At 37.0% G+C, this 16,619-nt stretch overlaps 1 protein-coding gene across 7 annotated transcripts in view; it reads right to left on the reverse strand.

Annotated features, from left to right (window-relative positions):
* Positions 1 to 16,619, reverse strand: part of ARHGAP32 (Rho GTPase activating protein 32) — a 300,846-nt gene that overhangs the window by 57,362 nt on the left and 226,865 nt on the right. The window contains exon 1 of one of the 7 annotated variants that reach the window (XM_047878220.1): positions 3,796 to 4,120. The exons of the other annotated variants lie outside the window; for them this stretch is intronic. The gene's annotated coding sequence lies outside the window, so the exon portion shown is untranslated. Of the gene's footprint in view, positions 1 to 3,795; positions 4,121 to 16,619 lie in introns of those variants that run through there. 7 annotated transcript variants of the gene reach the window in all.

Consider the following 16,619-nt stretch of genomic DNA (forward strand, 5'->3'; position numbering starts at 1 on the left):
GATTTATTTTTCTCCATGAAAACCTAAAATAGTAGTTAGTAATTATACTGGCTTTAATGTGAAAGGCATTCACAGCTGTTGATTATATCATATGATACACTACTGCTATTTCTTTGCTAGCAAATCCTTGGTAAATGGTACGATGGCCATTTATAATATTATTTTTACAAGAAAATGGTATATACTTTATAAAGATTGATTTTTGAATTAGGTTTCATGAATTTACTGCAGTAATACAATTATGCATCAAGTTCTGGAAATAGTTATATAAGCATGTTGTATAAATTAGTTATATAAGAACTCCTTACTACTATTTTAAGTAATAGAAAAAAGGGAAATATTATGTATAGGCTCTGAACTTCTGAAAATTTATATTCCATCAGATTTATACTCAGGTTGCAAAATTCTCACTGTCTCCTTAGGAAGTACTTCTAATTTTTAAAGCAGGAATACAGCAGTTTTAGCCTTGAATTTCATGCCTCTCCCTCTCCACCCACCACCAAAATAGATGCCCAAGAAAACCTTTAGATAAATATGAGTATTAAATCTTAATAAGCTGTTGAAGTTGTTGTGGGTCAAGAAAGTACAGAATCATTTTTGATTAATATATCATAAACAATTTTGGAAGTTAAGAGAAAAAAACACAGTTCTCTAACTGATGCGTGTAACAGCTGCAAGGGACTACCACAGAGAAAACATATGAGACCAGCTCAGGGATGAGGCTCTGGAATGTGGACGACCGTAACAGTTTTGATATCTGTACATTCCAACCTCAAAGGGAGGAAACCAGGTATTCAAGAAATGCCATGTACAATGCTAACATAAAAATAGCATTGACAGTGAGGGCTCTTGACTGAAAAACTGGAAAGCTACTAACAGTTACATAAGTCAAGAATGCTTCCATTTACTTATGAGAGAGAGGAGCAAGCATTTCAAAAGGCATTACCCTCTGGAATGCAAAGGGATGACACTAAGGCATCTAGAAGATAAATCTACAGTAAATTTTAGAGAAGAATCTTTCAGACACAGAAGAGATAAGAGCAATGCACTTGGAAAAAGAGAAGCAGAAAACAGGCAACGAATGGCTTCTTCAGAATATCCAGCACAACCCTTATGTGCAATGGCATGCCTATGCTTAACAAAAATATTTGGGTATTTGAATAAAAATGTTTCTCTTTTCCAGAGTTGAGAATGAAACCAAAGCAACAGCATGCTGCCGCCCTTCCTCGAGGAGCACACACAGAGTTATAAGTTAGAAAGGGCACGGTAGTAGCTCTTTAAAAGTCACAGTTCCCTTGGGAAAATAGTCATCAGGTTACGATAAGGCACTCTCATTATTTACATTATACATTTACTTTTCCAGGAGCTATACATTTCAGAAATATCAGAGGAGGCTCAAATTTAGCCTATGTGATTTTAGGGTGACATAAATAAGCTATACATGCTTCTTGCTAAAATTGATACTGGTTATTTTAAAATTTAAATTACAAATTAAAATAAATGTGATTAGCTTTGTTCCCCAACTCTGTACAAAAAAGAAGCAAAAAAAAATTTTTTAACTTGGTGACTTTACCACCTCAGTTATTATATAAAAGACTCTGACTAATTGCATTTCTAAATACAGAACAAAATGATTTGCATTTTAGCAGAGAAGAGGAGGAAGAAACATGGGGTGGATATAAATCCCTGACACTAAAGGATTCTAACACAGGAATGACATGTTATATACAGATCAGAGAAGTGTCTCTAATAAGGATTTTAAAATAATCCAAAGGAACTGCTACTATTTGACATGAAGCTTAAAAATGAGTACAATTTCAGGAAGACATTTATTTGTATACTCTCTCTTAGAAAAATTAAAATATAATAACTACATATTCTTAGGGATTCAGTAACATCAAAGGTAGGAGGGCTATCATAAAAACTACATGAAGTTCTAGAAACCTGAAAATTTAGAACCTTAACAGTGTGAAAATTGTTTTCCTGAAATTAAATTTTTATTAGATTAAAAACAGATTAAATGTAGATTGAAGTATCATCATATTCACTTTGATGTCATATAATCCTCTGCGCTTTATTAAGCCATGAAGTTTGCTGTTGAACACTGATGTGATCATAGGTCGTTTTTTGTTTGTTTTTGTGGGTTGGGTTTTTTTTTTTTTTTTTTTCCTTTTTGCAGGAGCCAGAGGGGGAAGGTTCTATATTTGGAAAGCACAGAACTGATAATGAGGATGCTTTATTTAAAGACAAAAGTCTTAAAAGCCTGCCCTACAAAAAAACCCTGACCATTAGCATGGAGAATAAGACATAGATTTTGGAATCAGACAGACCTGAGGGTTTGAGCCCCCTCTCTTACTACTTCCCAATCTGCAAGCTCTTGAGCAAATTACCTATTTAAGTTTCCATTCCCACAAATACACAATGAGGATGACAGTAATAATACCTACCTGTTAGGGCTACTAGAATACTTACAGGAAATTGTATATGCCAAGTACTTAACTCAGTAAGTGTCTATAAGCTATTTTTACTACTATAATTTCTCTTTACATTTGGTCTACAAACATTTAGAGTGCTCCACAGCACAGGGCTGACCAGAACCTGAGTCAGCTTTCCAAAGCAGGCTTAATCGCATGTGGTTGTGCCTCCTCAATTCAGAGCTGAAGTCACTATGGAAGGACACACACAAACATGGAAGCACCTTCCAGCCCTTCTGCCTACACTCGTCTTACATGTTAAGTTTACATGCAGAAACTTTAGATTTCTGCTCTCTTCTACTGAGTACCATAGAGCATTACCTAATACTTAAAAAAACAAGTTATGGTCTCAAACCATTATCACATGAGCAACAGGTGCTTTAAAAAAAAATTGACAATGAAAATGAGCTCTAAATTCTGCAATTCCCCCACTTAATTTTCAAACCCCCGGTTTTGAAAATTAAAATATTGATTCATTTAAGTGGTAGTGGAACACTCCTCAGAAGAAAATGTTCAGCTGCTTAACAGGGCTGATCTGTGATTCTGAGAAAATTGCAAATTCCATGCTATAAAGAAGGCATTTCTTATCAATTCTAAAGAAACACCATAAATACAGAATTCTACCCTAGTGCTAAAAAAACAAACAAACAAACAAAAAAAAACAAAAAAAAAACTTCTGCAAAAGGAAAGAGTTAATACACATATTTTATAAACAAAGATGGTTATCCTCAATAACACCAATAAGGAAAAAAAAACACGGCATAAAGGTAAAAGGGCAGACGGGTTACTTTCTTATGCCAATTTGAAGAGACTTTTTATACAATGTGCTCAATTCATTTTGGTAAGTCAGTGCTGCCTATTTTCAACTAGTCGATAACTGAAATATTATTAACCCACCAGGAAAAACAGTTTTTTAATGAGATATACTGATTGTTTATTAAGCAAAGTTATGTTCTTTGAGTCACAGAGACTTTTGTGCATTAACCTAAAGTATAGAAAACATTAAGACATAAGCTGATTTGAAATAGAGAAATGGGTAGTTCCTGAAACTAACTAGGAAAGTAAGAACTACAGTGCCCAATACCTATGTGGTACAATCTACTTGAAAATAATTAACTTCAATAATCTACTTTAATAATCGCCTCTCTACAGACATGACAAATACTAAAGCTCAATTACTCAATTTCTGAGTAATTAAAAAATTAACCATCCACTTCAAAGCAACCAAGGAAACCTGTGCCCAAATAAAATGTAATATTTCAGACTCCGTGAAATATTCTGTTGCTGGAGTCAAACATCTGAATAACCGAGATATCCTTACCTCCTGCTGTGGCACAGGTTTTAGGATATTTAAAATGATTCCCAGGGACTGTGCTCAGCAGTGGATCCGACAGCACACAGCAGCTCTACATTCCGTGCAAAAGCATGCAGAATGAACCACAGTCCCACGGCTCGGACCGCATCCACCACAGGGTAACTCCGAGTCAGGTCTCCACAGCACTTTTAGGTTCCAGCTCTGCTTTGGGGCGCCCCTTTCAAGCACTTTCCTTTGCCGGTTTTGGTCCCTACCCAAGGCGAACCGGCTTGTGTGTGGGCACGAGGCTCGCCTTCAGGAGCTCACTCCTTCTCTCTGCACACGTACTGCTCCTGCAGCACACAGAAAGGGCCCTGCCCAAACCCACACTCGCAAAACAAGCTTTGCCAGAATAGCTCCACCCATCAGCCTCACACAGGTGAGTGCTCCTGCTCAGAAAAACACCAGTCAGTAGGAGAGTGGCATTTATTACGTTTTTAGTCTTGGAGAAAGTTACTTATTCTTTGGTTGTTTATATTTGCCATCTAGATGGGAGACAATGTATCCAAAAAAATGACAGGTGTTTCAGGCCCAAATAAAATATGAATAGTAATTGATCAAGCAGGAAGTATTCCCAGTAAAAGGCCGAATCACTAAAGTAGCAGCAACAAGCTAGGAAAACATACATTTTTAACATCTTTGCTGGTAATGACCTCTAACTGTGCTTCAACTAACACGTAAAAAAGGAAAAAGTATCAGTTTACACTGCCTCTGTGTGAACAACTCTGAGGAACAACACTCTGTTAACCAGAAGAATTGAAAATCCAGAATTAAATTTTCCTGAGTATGACCTCCTCCTTTATAAGGTACCCAAGTGTAAAATTCTTTTTTTCTTAAATGTTTTAATGTTTTATTCATGTTAGAGAAAGAGAGAGAGACAGAGAGAGAGAGGGAGAGACAGAGAGAGAGAGAGAGAGAGAGAGAGACAGAGACAGCACAAGCAGGGGAGGGGCAGAGAGAGAGAGGGAGACATAGAATCCAAAGCAGGCTCCAGGCTCTGAGCTGTCAGCACAGAGCCTGACATGAGGCTCAAATCCACAAACCATGAGATCCTGACCTGAGCCAAAGTCAGACACTTAACTGTCTGAGCCACCCAGGTGCCCCCAAGGGTTAAAATTCTAACTCTCCTTATCCATTCAAGAGATTCAATATTTATACTAAATGACAGTGCACATAAAATTATTTGAATGCATCAATTGTAAGAGACTAACATATTTTGCTACAAATGACTTTTTTACTAATACAAATGTAAATCCACATTCAGATATTTGTTTCCAGTAAACAAAATAATGCTACTATGTGCTAGACACAATTCTAAGTATTTCACAGATAAGTCTCCATTATGACCTTATGGAGTTGACTCTAATGTTATTTTCATCTTAGACAGGAGGAAACCAAGGCAGAGGGGTTAAGCAAAAGCCAAGGTCACACAATAGGGAATGTCAGATTCAAGAGACCCAGAGTGTAGCTACCATGCCAAAATCTTCTGCTGTTGATCAAATTTATTCTCTCCTTCCTTTCTAAACACAGCTCTGAATATAAAATTATTGATAAATGGTAGGCCATAGTAAGAAAAACAATGAATTGATGTAATTTTAAAATATGAAAAGCCCCAGAGAATTCCAATATGTAGCAGGAACAAAACATGTTAATTTTTACCAGTGGAACAGCTGTGGATTTATGGATTGTTTTGTTGTTGTTGTTGTTGTTGTTGTTGTTGTTGTTGTCAAATAGGAAATGAGGCTTTCAAAGTTTATTCATAGCGGAGAAGGCAAAGCCACTCTTTAAAAAATTGTTTTAACTAATAAACATCCTTCCTCCCACCCTTTCAGAGGTTAGTACTAAAGACAAAGGGGCTGGGTGGGGGAGCAGAGAATAGGAAAGAGAGGAAGAAAAAAGAGAAAGAAGGGGGAGGGGAGGGCCATGCTATAGAAAAGCCATCTGGGGATACTCAGTAGGACTCATAGACCCCTTGTGTTACCTAACATCTAAGCACAGATGGGAATGCATAAATTCGACAACTGTTTGCCGGAGTGCAGGGGAAGTCCATAATTAATAACAGTAACTCTCACCTGAAACCAAAAAGGCCGCCATGTATGCTCTATAAAAATACACGGTAGGAAAAGGAGAGTAGGCAGAAACTGCTGAGCACAGAGTAAGGTCTGTTGTAACCTCATTCACTGCGGTGTGACAGCATCAATTTCCTGGTTTGGATAACGTGCCATTATGTTACATAAGACGTTAAAACTGGGAGAAGTTGGCTTTTGAGTATATGGGAGTTCTCTGTACTATTTTTGCAACTTCTTCTGACATGAGAAGTATTCAAAATTAAAAATTAAAAAATATGGCTGACTGAAAGCATCATGTGTTTTTTTTTTTTTTTTTTAAGTGTATTTATTTGTTTAGAGAGAACGAGAGAGCATTAGCAGGGGAAGGACAGAGAGAGGGAGAGAGAATCCCAAGCATGCTCTATGCTGTCAGTGCAGAGCCCAACTCAGGGCTAGATCCCATGAACCATGAGATCATGACCTGAGCTGAAATCAAGAGTTGGAAGCTTAACCGACGGAGCCACCCAGGCACCCAGAAAGCACCATGTTTTGTCTTCCAATGACGGTTTATGGCACAGGAGAGGTCACTTGTTATTTTTCTCTCATATTTAACAAAGTGTCTGGAGGCTCTCCTGTGAAGGGCTAACATGAATCTGTGCGGGTGGTGGGGTTAACAAGGAACTCAATGGAAAGGAACAGCTACACTGTAATCATTCTATTGTTTACCTGTGTTACTCAAACTCTTCACAGTATGTCTGAAAATTCTGCAGGTTTCATGGCCTGAAATATACCCAGAATCCAATCACCTCTGCCCACTTTTACTGCTACCACATTGATCTGAGCCACCATCATCTCTTGCCAGACTCACTACAAACAGCTGCTGCCCGTCTCCCTTCTTCTACCCAGGTCTCCTATCCTTAACGTGGCAACCAAAGTGATACTCCAAATAAGGCCAAGTAACAGCTCTGCTCAAAACCTTCTAATGTCATCCCATCTCATTTTAAATGAAAGCCCAAATCCATACAGTGGTGCCCAGGCCCCAAAGAGAACTTAACTCCTTTCATCTCCAGACCTCACCTCATGGCACTCACTGTTGTGGTCAAACTGCCTTCCAGCAAATCCTGTAGCAAGCCAGGCATATGTCCAGCTCAGCAGCCCCACATTTGCAGTTCTCTGTCTGGAAAGCACCCCCCAGGTAAGTGCTTTGCTCCTCTCCTCATCTCCCTTCAGGCACTCAAAAGTAACCTTCTAATGAGCCCTTCCCAACCACTCTACCCACCTTTGGAATGATAAGCCCACGTGGGCCACATCCCAGCACTTCCTAACCCCTGCACCCCTTTCCAGACTTTTCAGCATAGCACTTATCATACTATATATATTTTACCACACTATACCTTTTACTTCTTTGTTTACCTTTTTCTCTCCTTCGCATCACACTTGAATACAAAACCCCAAAATGACAATATTTGTCTGCTGTGTTTGCTGTTTTGGTCCTAGCACTTAGTATGTACTTCATAAATTCTGATCAATGAATGAGTACTGGAAATGACCAAAAATGGGAACAGCTGCTTTACTTACGGAGAAGACTGATTAGGGGCCTACACCTAGCACTGGCTAATGGGCATACGGGAGGTCAGGAAACATTTTTGATTACTCTAGTAGAAATTGTTCATATTTTTAATTATCAATCAACTGTTTTAGAGCAAACATTACATATAAAGGATGCAAACTGGTATAAAATAAAATATCCACCAGTAACCAAAACAATTTAGGTGAAGAAAAAGACATAAAAAGTGAAGAATCAAATTCAAAAATAAGATGGCTCATTACTATACACTATTTCCAAATGACGGATACAAATAATAGCTACTGATGGCTAAAATGGAGTCCCTTTTTATTCAAAATATAGTCTTAGGATGAGGATCGTTGAGTCACCTGGGAGTTCAGTGGAAATGCAGAGTCCCAGGTCCCACCCCAGACCCACTGAATCACAATCCACAGTTTTTAATACCACTTCTCAGGCACACTGAACGCACATGAACGTTTTCGAAGCAGTGGTCTAAAGAACCTTCATGAAGAACATAGTAAACATTTCAGCGAGGAGAAAGATCAGAGTCAGAGTAAGCAGGGAAACCCAAAGTATACTGCAAGGTAAAGAAACATGTTCCTGACACTAAAGTATAGATAAGGGAAACATTTGGTCACAAAGACGAGATAGTTCCAGTTATTTATGGAGCACCTCAAATTCTAGACTAAAGATTTTGTACATAATTCTGGAGCAGAGGGACATTATGAAGTTTTCTGAAGCTAGGGATTATGAGATAAAAGTTGTATTCTAGGGGTGCCTGACTGACTCAGTCAGTAGAGCATGCGACTCTTTTCTTTTTTAAGGTTATTTATTTATTTATGGGGGGGGGGCAGAGAGAAAGGGAGACAGAGATTCTTCATGCTGTCAGCACTGAGCCCGATATGGAGCTTGATCCCAACCTGAGCCGATATCAAGAGTCAGACGCTTAACCAACTGAGCCACCCAGGTGCCCTGAGTGTGGGACTCCTGATATCAGGGTTGTGAGCTTGAGCCCCACGTTGGGTGTAGAGATTACTTACATAAAACTCTAAAGAAAAGAAGTTATGGGGGCACCTGGGTGGCTCAGGCTCAGGTCATGATCTGGAGGATCGTGAGTTCAAGCCCCACATTGGGTTAACTGCTGTCAGCACAGAGCCCACTTCGGATCCTCTGTGCCCCTCTCTCTGCCCCTACCCCACCTGTGCTCTCTCAAAAATAAACATTAAAAAAAAAAGTTTGATTCTAGAAATTCATTTTAGCAGTATTAAGAGAGAGGAAATAATCATGTGTGCACTGTATGAACCTCCTGTGAGAGAGGTAAAGATGAATGAGACACGCTTACCCTTTGTGAGGAGACAGCACTTTGGGAGCAAGTGGCAGAGGTGCCGTTAGACTTGGCCAGGGGTAAACAGGAGATGGGGGTAGGGAGAGAAGGGTTAGCAAGCTCTCACAGAGGGAGCAGATCATGGCCTGAAGCCTGAAACACAAGGAGGATTTCAAGTGGCCAAAATGGGGAGGAGGGCACTTCACACTCTGGGCACAGTGTGAGCACTTTGAGTGCACGTATGTTCACAGCACACAGAAGCAACGCCCAGCAGAGTGCACTGGGAGAAAGACGAGATCAGGAGAGCAGAGGAGGAGGATGCCTACAAATGCTGTTACAGAACAGAGTGTGGAGTGAGGGTTTATATGTAGTGAGGAAAGACTGAAGGATACTGTTTGGGTTAATTAGTCATGAGAGAGGATGAAGGCTGATTGAAATTAGCCCATTAAGCAAGGTCCTAGAAGCACTTCTCTTCATCCTCCATTAAACCCATCTTTGCCCCAAATTCTGTTGTTAGTATAAGCCTTGTGAAAATCCAAATATGTTTTTATTCATGCCTATTGTAATAAGAGCTAAACATATTAAATAAATATTTGTTTTGAGAGAGAGAACAATAAACTTTATCTCTACTCAATGTTCTACAGTGGGACAAATTCTGGATTTTGAGTGAATCAACCACAAATGAGTTCATTTATGCCTTGGTACACCACACAGTGAGAGCTACGTTAAATATTGGCCATGGTTACCACCAGACATCAGAAAATTTCAGCAAATCCCAGTTGTGAACCCTCAGGCAAGCTGCTTAACCTCCCTGAGTTTCCTGGGCTCCATTTGTTAACACAAGGTGTGGCAGGATACAGGAATACACCCCCTACCCCCAAACCTCACAGGACTGCATCAAGAGTCAAATTCCAATTGACAGAAGGGAAATAAAAGTATCCATAAACTCTAAAGCACTTGACAGATATGTGCCATTATGAATCTTCTACCTGTTTTTCCCTAATGCAGAGTATGAAAATATTATCTTAATCTGTCACTTGCAATGTATTCAGAAAGAAACTTCCCAGGGCATTCTAGCATTTTGGTACAAATCTGTATCTTACATCAATGCCTTCCAGGGTGCTGATTTTAATATCTGATTCTTGATGTACTGGCATCCAGAATATAAGGAAGCATATGTTCAATACAATGCTGCAAACAGGATAAAAACCTGTACCTACTTTACTTGATACAAAATGTCTGGTCAGTGACATGTTAAGGAAACATGGTTACAGAAGAGGAAAGTGCTACAAACTCTAAGAAAGAAAACAAACAATCCAGGAGGAAACAAATGAAAATAAAGGAAAGAACTATAATTAGGCAAAGTTGCAAGTAAAACAAAGAAAGCAAGACACTAAAGGACCAATTCCCTAAAAGAAGAAAATAAAGAACTTTTTTTAATTTCAAAATTATGCTACAAATTCAGACTAACTTGTTACCTTATAAACTACTTCTTACCATAAGGATTTCATCAGTATTATATCTAATTACTAAGTTTTTTCTCGAAATGAAAGCCTCAGCTACTTTTATGTCTGCTAATCAAAAAATTCAGCTGTTACCCCCCCCCCCCCCAAAAGCCAAATATTTATAATGCAAACTCCATTCAAGTGGCATCCAAAGAGGCTCCTTCTCCCATCATGGTCCCGTGAAAACTCCTGTAATTCATTTCTCTTAGTGGTATACTGTGAGATGTTGACATATAGATTTTACCAACAACTATTAATTTTGTATCTACATAAATCTAGTTTTTGACACTCTGGAACTTAAATGACATAACAGTGGATAAATATAAATCAATAAATACTACAGCTGACATTTATTAAGTATCCAAGGGCTTTAGATGCCTTATCCCTAATCTTCAAAGGCATGTTGCCTCACTTTTTTAAATAAGGGGAATTAAAAGTCAGAGAAGCCAAACGTAAAATGTGGCACAGGGATTAAAACTTGAGGTTGGAAGCCTATGCTCTTATCCCTTCAACCGTGTTGTTTTCACACGTGTATATAAATTAAATATCTAAATTAAACCTACTATCAGAAAATATCTATGTTATGGGGTGGTTGCATTAAGAAGGACCCTTGGAAATCACCTATTTGGAAAGGATGGAGTTAAGGAGAGATACAATCTATTTTTTCATATTTTATAAAGTAATACTTTTTTATTGTAAAGGGGCTGAATAATACAGAAGCAAACAGAGAAAAAAATTAAATTTCTTTTGCTGATGTCTACAATCTCATTCCCCTTTCTAGTTGGTATATATCCTTCCAGATCATTTTCTATGAATTTACAATGAGATTATTCTATGTTGTGATTTGCTTTTTCATTTAATAATAAATCACAGAAAACAATTCCATACGACTTTCTTTTTAAGGGCTGCAGAATATTTCACACACATAAATAGATAAGGAAGTATCTATTTTGAAACTGTGATTTCCAACACTTGAATATTAAAGCAATACTGCAAAGAATATTTATCTGGATGGGAGATATATTTAAAGAATGAAAAGTGACCAATTCAAAAATGACAAAGGACTTGAACTGGCATTTCTCCAAAGAAGATATACAAATGGCCAATAAACACATGAAAAGATGTTCAACATCATTCCATTTCTGTATAATCACCACCTGGATCCACAGAACACTGCTAGCACTCCAGAATCCTCTCTCCTACCCATCCCAGTCACCTATCCCCTTCCTCCCATCCAAAGTTAACTGCTATTCTGAATTCTAACACCACAGAACCATCTTAAACTCTGTGATTCTGAACTCTCTCCTCATCTATGTGGAATTATACGGCGTATGTATGCATGTACGTATAGCACGTTTCTCTCACTCAACACTTATTTTGTGGCAGACAGCCAGAACTCATTTCATTTTCATCAGTGTAGAAGAATCCGTTCAATGAATGTGCCTTTATTTATCCATCCCATTACGAATATACCTCTGGTTTTTCAAGTTTTTTGACAATTAGGACTAAGGTTGCTATAAACATTCTATATTTACCTAAGAGTGAACCTGCTGGACCCCAGGGTATGTGTCAACTTCAGTATGTAATACCAAACAATGATTGTCCCACATTATCTCCCATCAGCAGTGTGAGAGAATTCCTACTGATGTATATCCTTGCCAACCTTTGGTATTATTATTCTTAAATTTTAACCTCTGGTGGGTATTAAGGAGTCAATGAGATTTCAGTTTGCATTTCCCTAAAGACTGATGACGTTTACCATCTTGTCATACGCTTATGAGCATTTTGGATATTTGTTGTAAAGTACCTATTCAAGTTTTCACTTAATTAAACAAATCATTTTATCGGTCCCTTTCTTACTGATTCTTTACACACTTTAGTTATGTGACCTTTGTCAAATATCTTTCTCATTTTGTGATTTGCTTTCTTCATTATCTTAATAGCATTTAAGATCAAGTTCTGATCTTTAATTAAATTTAATTATTAAGCATTTCAGTTAAGATTACTGCTTATGTTTATCCCGAGATCATGAAAATAGGTCATGAAGATACTCTACTGTATTATCTTCTAAGAGTTTTATTGTTTTACCTTTCACATACAGATCTGTAATTCTCCCAGAAATGATTCTGTATACAGGGTTAAATAAGAATTTTATACACTCATACACACACACACACACCCTCAAGGTGACCTAGCACCATTTATTGAAATAACTGTCCTTTTGACATTGCTCTGCAAAAAAGTATCTATATATTCACAGGTTTGTTTCTGACTCTATTCTGTTCCACTAATCTATTTGTCTGTCTACCCTTGCATTAATATCAGTACCTTAAGTGAAGTTTTAACAATAAATCTTGATATTTAAAATAGTAAGTTTCCCACTTTATTGTTCTTCAAAATTGTCTTGGGATTTAGGTTTCTGCATTTCCATAATTATTTTAGAATCAGTTTAGAACCAGTTGTCAATTTCCACAAAAATTCTAACTCAAAACTTGGGGCATTTATCAGTAACTCTGCCCTACTGGGCTCTGAGCTCCAATTTTTGTTCTCCTAGGACTACTGTGCCTTTCTCTACTCTATCAGTAGATACCCTAGGGGAATAAGGTCTCCATATACTGAAGTCTGTCTTCAGGATGTCCTTTTTCTGCTTAACCTCAGCTCAGTAATTGTTTACTGCCTTATTAACTCTCCAATGCTTCAAAGAGATATTTTTTAAATTCCTGTCCAAATCTTCTGTTTTCAGAGCAAAGGCTTTATCTAAATTCCCTTGTCCTTCATTTTAAGAAGAAAATAAGCATTGCCCTGCTTTTCTCATACCCTCTCTCCCTACTTTCCTTTCTCTCCCCTCTTCCTCCCCCAACCCTTTTTCTTTCTTTCTAGACAAAAAGGTGGATAACGGAAGAAATGAGGAATCCCACTATGGAAATTACAAAAAAGACAAAATGTTGATCCAAGAAATAAAATAAGGGGCACCTCGGTGGCTCAGTCAGTTAAGCGTCTGACTTCAGCTCAGGTCATGATCTCACAGTTTGTGAGTTTGAGCCCCGCGTTGGGGTCTGTGCTGACAGCTCAGAGCCTGGAGCCTGCTTTGGATTCTGTGCCTCCCTCTCTCTGCCCCTCCTCTGCTCGCACTCTATCTTTCTCAAAAATAAATAAACCTTAAAAAATGTTTTTTAAAAAAGAAATAAAATAAGAATTGAAGAATTTATCAGGTGGGCTTAAAAGAAGCCTACACAGAAGAATAACTGAACTTTAAGAGAGGTCAATAAAAGTAAACTGGAAAGAGAGGGTGTGTAAGACAGTATCAAAGAGTGTAACCAATCTGTAAAGGAAAAGAGGAAGAGCAACGATTGCACAGAAGAAATACTGTAAAGATAATAGCTGAGAAAACTAAAAACTTGAAGAAAGATATCAATGAATAAATCCAACTGCTCCATAAGCTACAAGCAGGATAAACACACAAAAAACTACGTATGCTTTCCCTTCTTCTTCCCCCCATCTCAACCTCACCTTCTCCCATCAAACTGTAACTGTGATGATTCAACTGCCAATTTCTTATGGACAAGCTTCTATCTTTCTTCCTCTTTTCCTTCCTCTTCTTTTCTACCTCCCTCTCCCACCTACTCCCTCCCCCACCACACCTTCTTTTTCTTAAGGCAACACGGATACTTGTTTTCTTGATCAGGACATGGTGACTCAATGATTTTATTTTTACATACACAAATAATTGAACATATTGAGAACATTAAGAAGAACTCCGAAGGGAAAAATTTTCCTATTGCCCTTGTTGTGTAATAATATAGGGAGCTTTAAATTTCAGCCTCAAACTATAGCTGCATCTTTCAGATTTGGCATCTAACAGTAACAGATGGCAATGTTAAAAATAAATAGAACATTCAAGTTGTTTATACTGTAGGCAAAGACAGTTTTAAAGTGTGAAACAAGCCTAAGGCTAACAGAATTCACATCATCCTTTTCGAAATATATTAAGAATCCACATTTCCTTATGCCAATCCTGCAATGCTGCTCACAGAAGATAAAATACTAGCTTTTAAAGGTGTGCTGGCATTATAAGTCATCACTAATTTAGAATTAACATTGTCCTACAGGTCTATTAATAGACACTTGTTTTCCAGAACTATCAATACCTGATTAACTTTCTCAAGTTTTAAAGCTTCTGGAGCTTATCGCTATTAGAAATGTCACTTTCTCATTCAAAACATGAGAAAGTATTCAATTGACAAAATTGAATACCAATATTAAGCTAATTTTTAAAACTAAGTTTGCAGGATATCTCTGAGGCAAAATATCAAAGATGATATTTAATACCTAATAAGTTAAGTGTATACAGAAGAAATGCATATAAAAATAATGCATAAGAGACAACAATAAATTTTTGATGTTGAATTTAATAACTTCAAAATAATGATACAAAAAACCATGGTCATCTTAACAGATCAATAAAAAGTACTTGACAAAGCCAACATCCTTTTATGATAAAATCATTCAAGAAATTAAGAACTGAAGGGTGCTTCCCCAATCTGATAAAGGGCATCTATGAAAACCCAACAACTAACATCTTACTTAATGGTTAGTTAAGAAATGGATGTTTTCTCCTAAGGTCAGAAATAAGACAAGGATGACCATAGTCTTGCCAGGGAAATTGGACAAGAAGAAGAAATAAAAAGCATCCAGATTGCAAAGGAAGAAGTAAAAATATATTCACAGATGATTTGATCTTGTATATAGAATATCCAAAGGAATCCACTAAAAAAAAAACTATTAGAATAAACATTTCAACAAGATTTCATGATTTCATGATTAATATATACAAAATTAATTGTATTTCTATGCATTTGCAATGAAAAAGAAAATGAAGTCAAGAAAGTAATTCCATTTACAATAGCATCAAAAATAATAAAAATAAATTTAACAAAAAAAATGCAAACGTACACTCTGAATACTACAAAATATTGAACAAAATTAAACAAGCTCTAAATAAATGGAAAAACATCCCATGTTCATGAACTGAAAGACTTAATAAATACTGGTAAGAGGATAATACTTCCCAAATTGATATACAGATTTAATATAATCCCTATCAAAATCCACCAACTTCTTTGTAGAAACTGACAAGCTGATTCTAAAATTCATACGGAATTGCAAGGAACCCAGAAGAGCCAAGTCAATCCTGAGAAAGAATAAAGTATTAAGAGCAAAATTTGCCACAAAACAAACACATGCTGACAGCATGGAGCCTGCTTGGGATTCTCTCTCTCCCTCTCTCTCTGCCCCTACCCTGCTCACGCTATCTCTCCAACTTTAAAAAACAAAGAACAGACATATAGATCAGTGGAACAGAACTGAAAGTCTAAAAATAAACTTATATGTCCAAGGTCAATTTTCTGCAAGGGAGTCAAGACAATTCAATGGGGAAGGAATAATCTTTTTTTCAAAAAATAGTGCTGAGACACCTAGATGTCCAATGGAGTTGAACCTTATACCAGACACAAAAATTAACTCAAAGTTTACTAAAATCTAAGATCTAAAACCATAAACTTCTTAGGAGAAGATATATGAGTAAATCTTGACGTTGGGTTAGGCAAAGTCTTCCTACATAAGACATCAAAAGCATAAGGAACAAAAAAAGATAAACTGAACTTCATCAAAATTAAAAAGATTTATACTTCCATGGACAGAATAAAGACAAGCAAAGACAACCCACACAATGTGAGAAAACATACGCAAATCATATTGTCTGATAAAGCACTTGTATCTAGAATATACATAGAATACTTAAAGAATATATAAAGAATGTATATAAAGAATACTTGCCAATTAAAAAATGGGAAAAGGATCTGAATAGACATTTCTCCAAAAACATGCAAATGGCTAATAAGCACATAAAAAGATACTCAACATGATTAGTCATCAGGAAAATGAAATCAAACTCCCAAAGATACACCACTTTGTAACTACTACGATGGCAATCATCAAAAACACACTAACAAGAATATGGAACAACTGAAACTCTCATACACACTGCCAGGGCGTATTGTAAAAACTACTTTGTAAAGCAGTCTGGCAGTTCTTCAAAGGTTAAACATAGAGCTACCATATGACGCAGCAGTTTTACTCCTAGATATATACTTGAGAGGTGAATATATATATATCCACACAAAAACTTATACACCGATGTTCATAACTGCATTATACATAATAGTCAAAAATGGAAACAACTCAAAATGAGTGGATAAAATATGGCCTCTCCATACAATGGAATATTACTTTAGCCATAAAAAAAATGAGATTCTGATACATGGATGAACCCTGAAAACACTGTGCTA

Source organism: Prionailurus viverrinus, chromosome D1 (genome assembly GCF_022837055.1).
Source record: "Prionailurus viverrinus isolate Anna chromosome D1, UM_Priviv_1.0, whole genome shotgun sequence".
Lineage (NCBI taxonomy): Eukaryota > Metazoa > Chordata > Mammalia > Carnivora > Felidae > Prionailurus > Prionailurus viverrinus.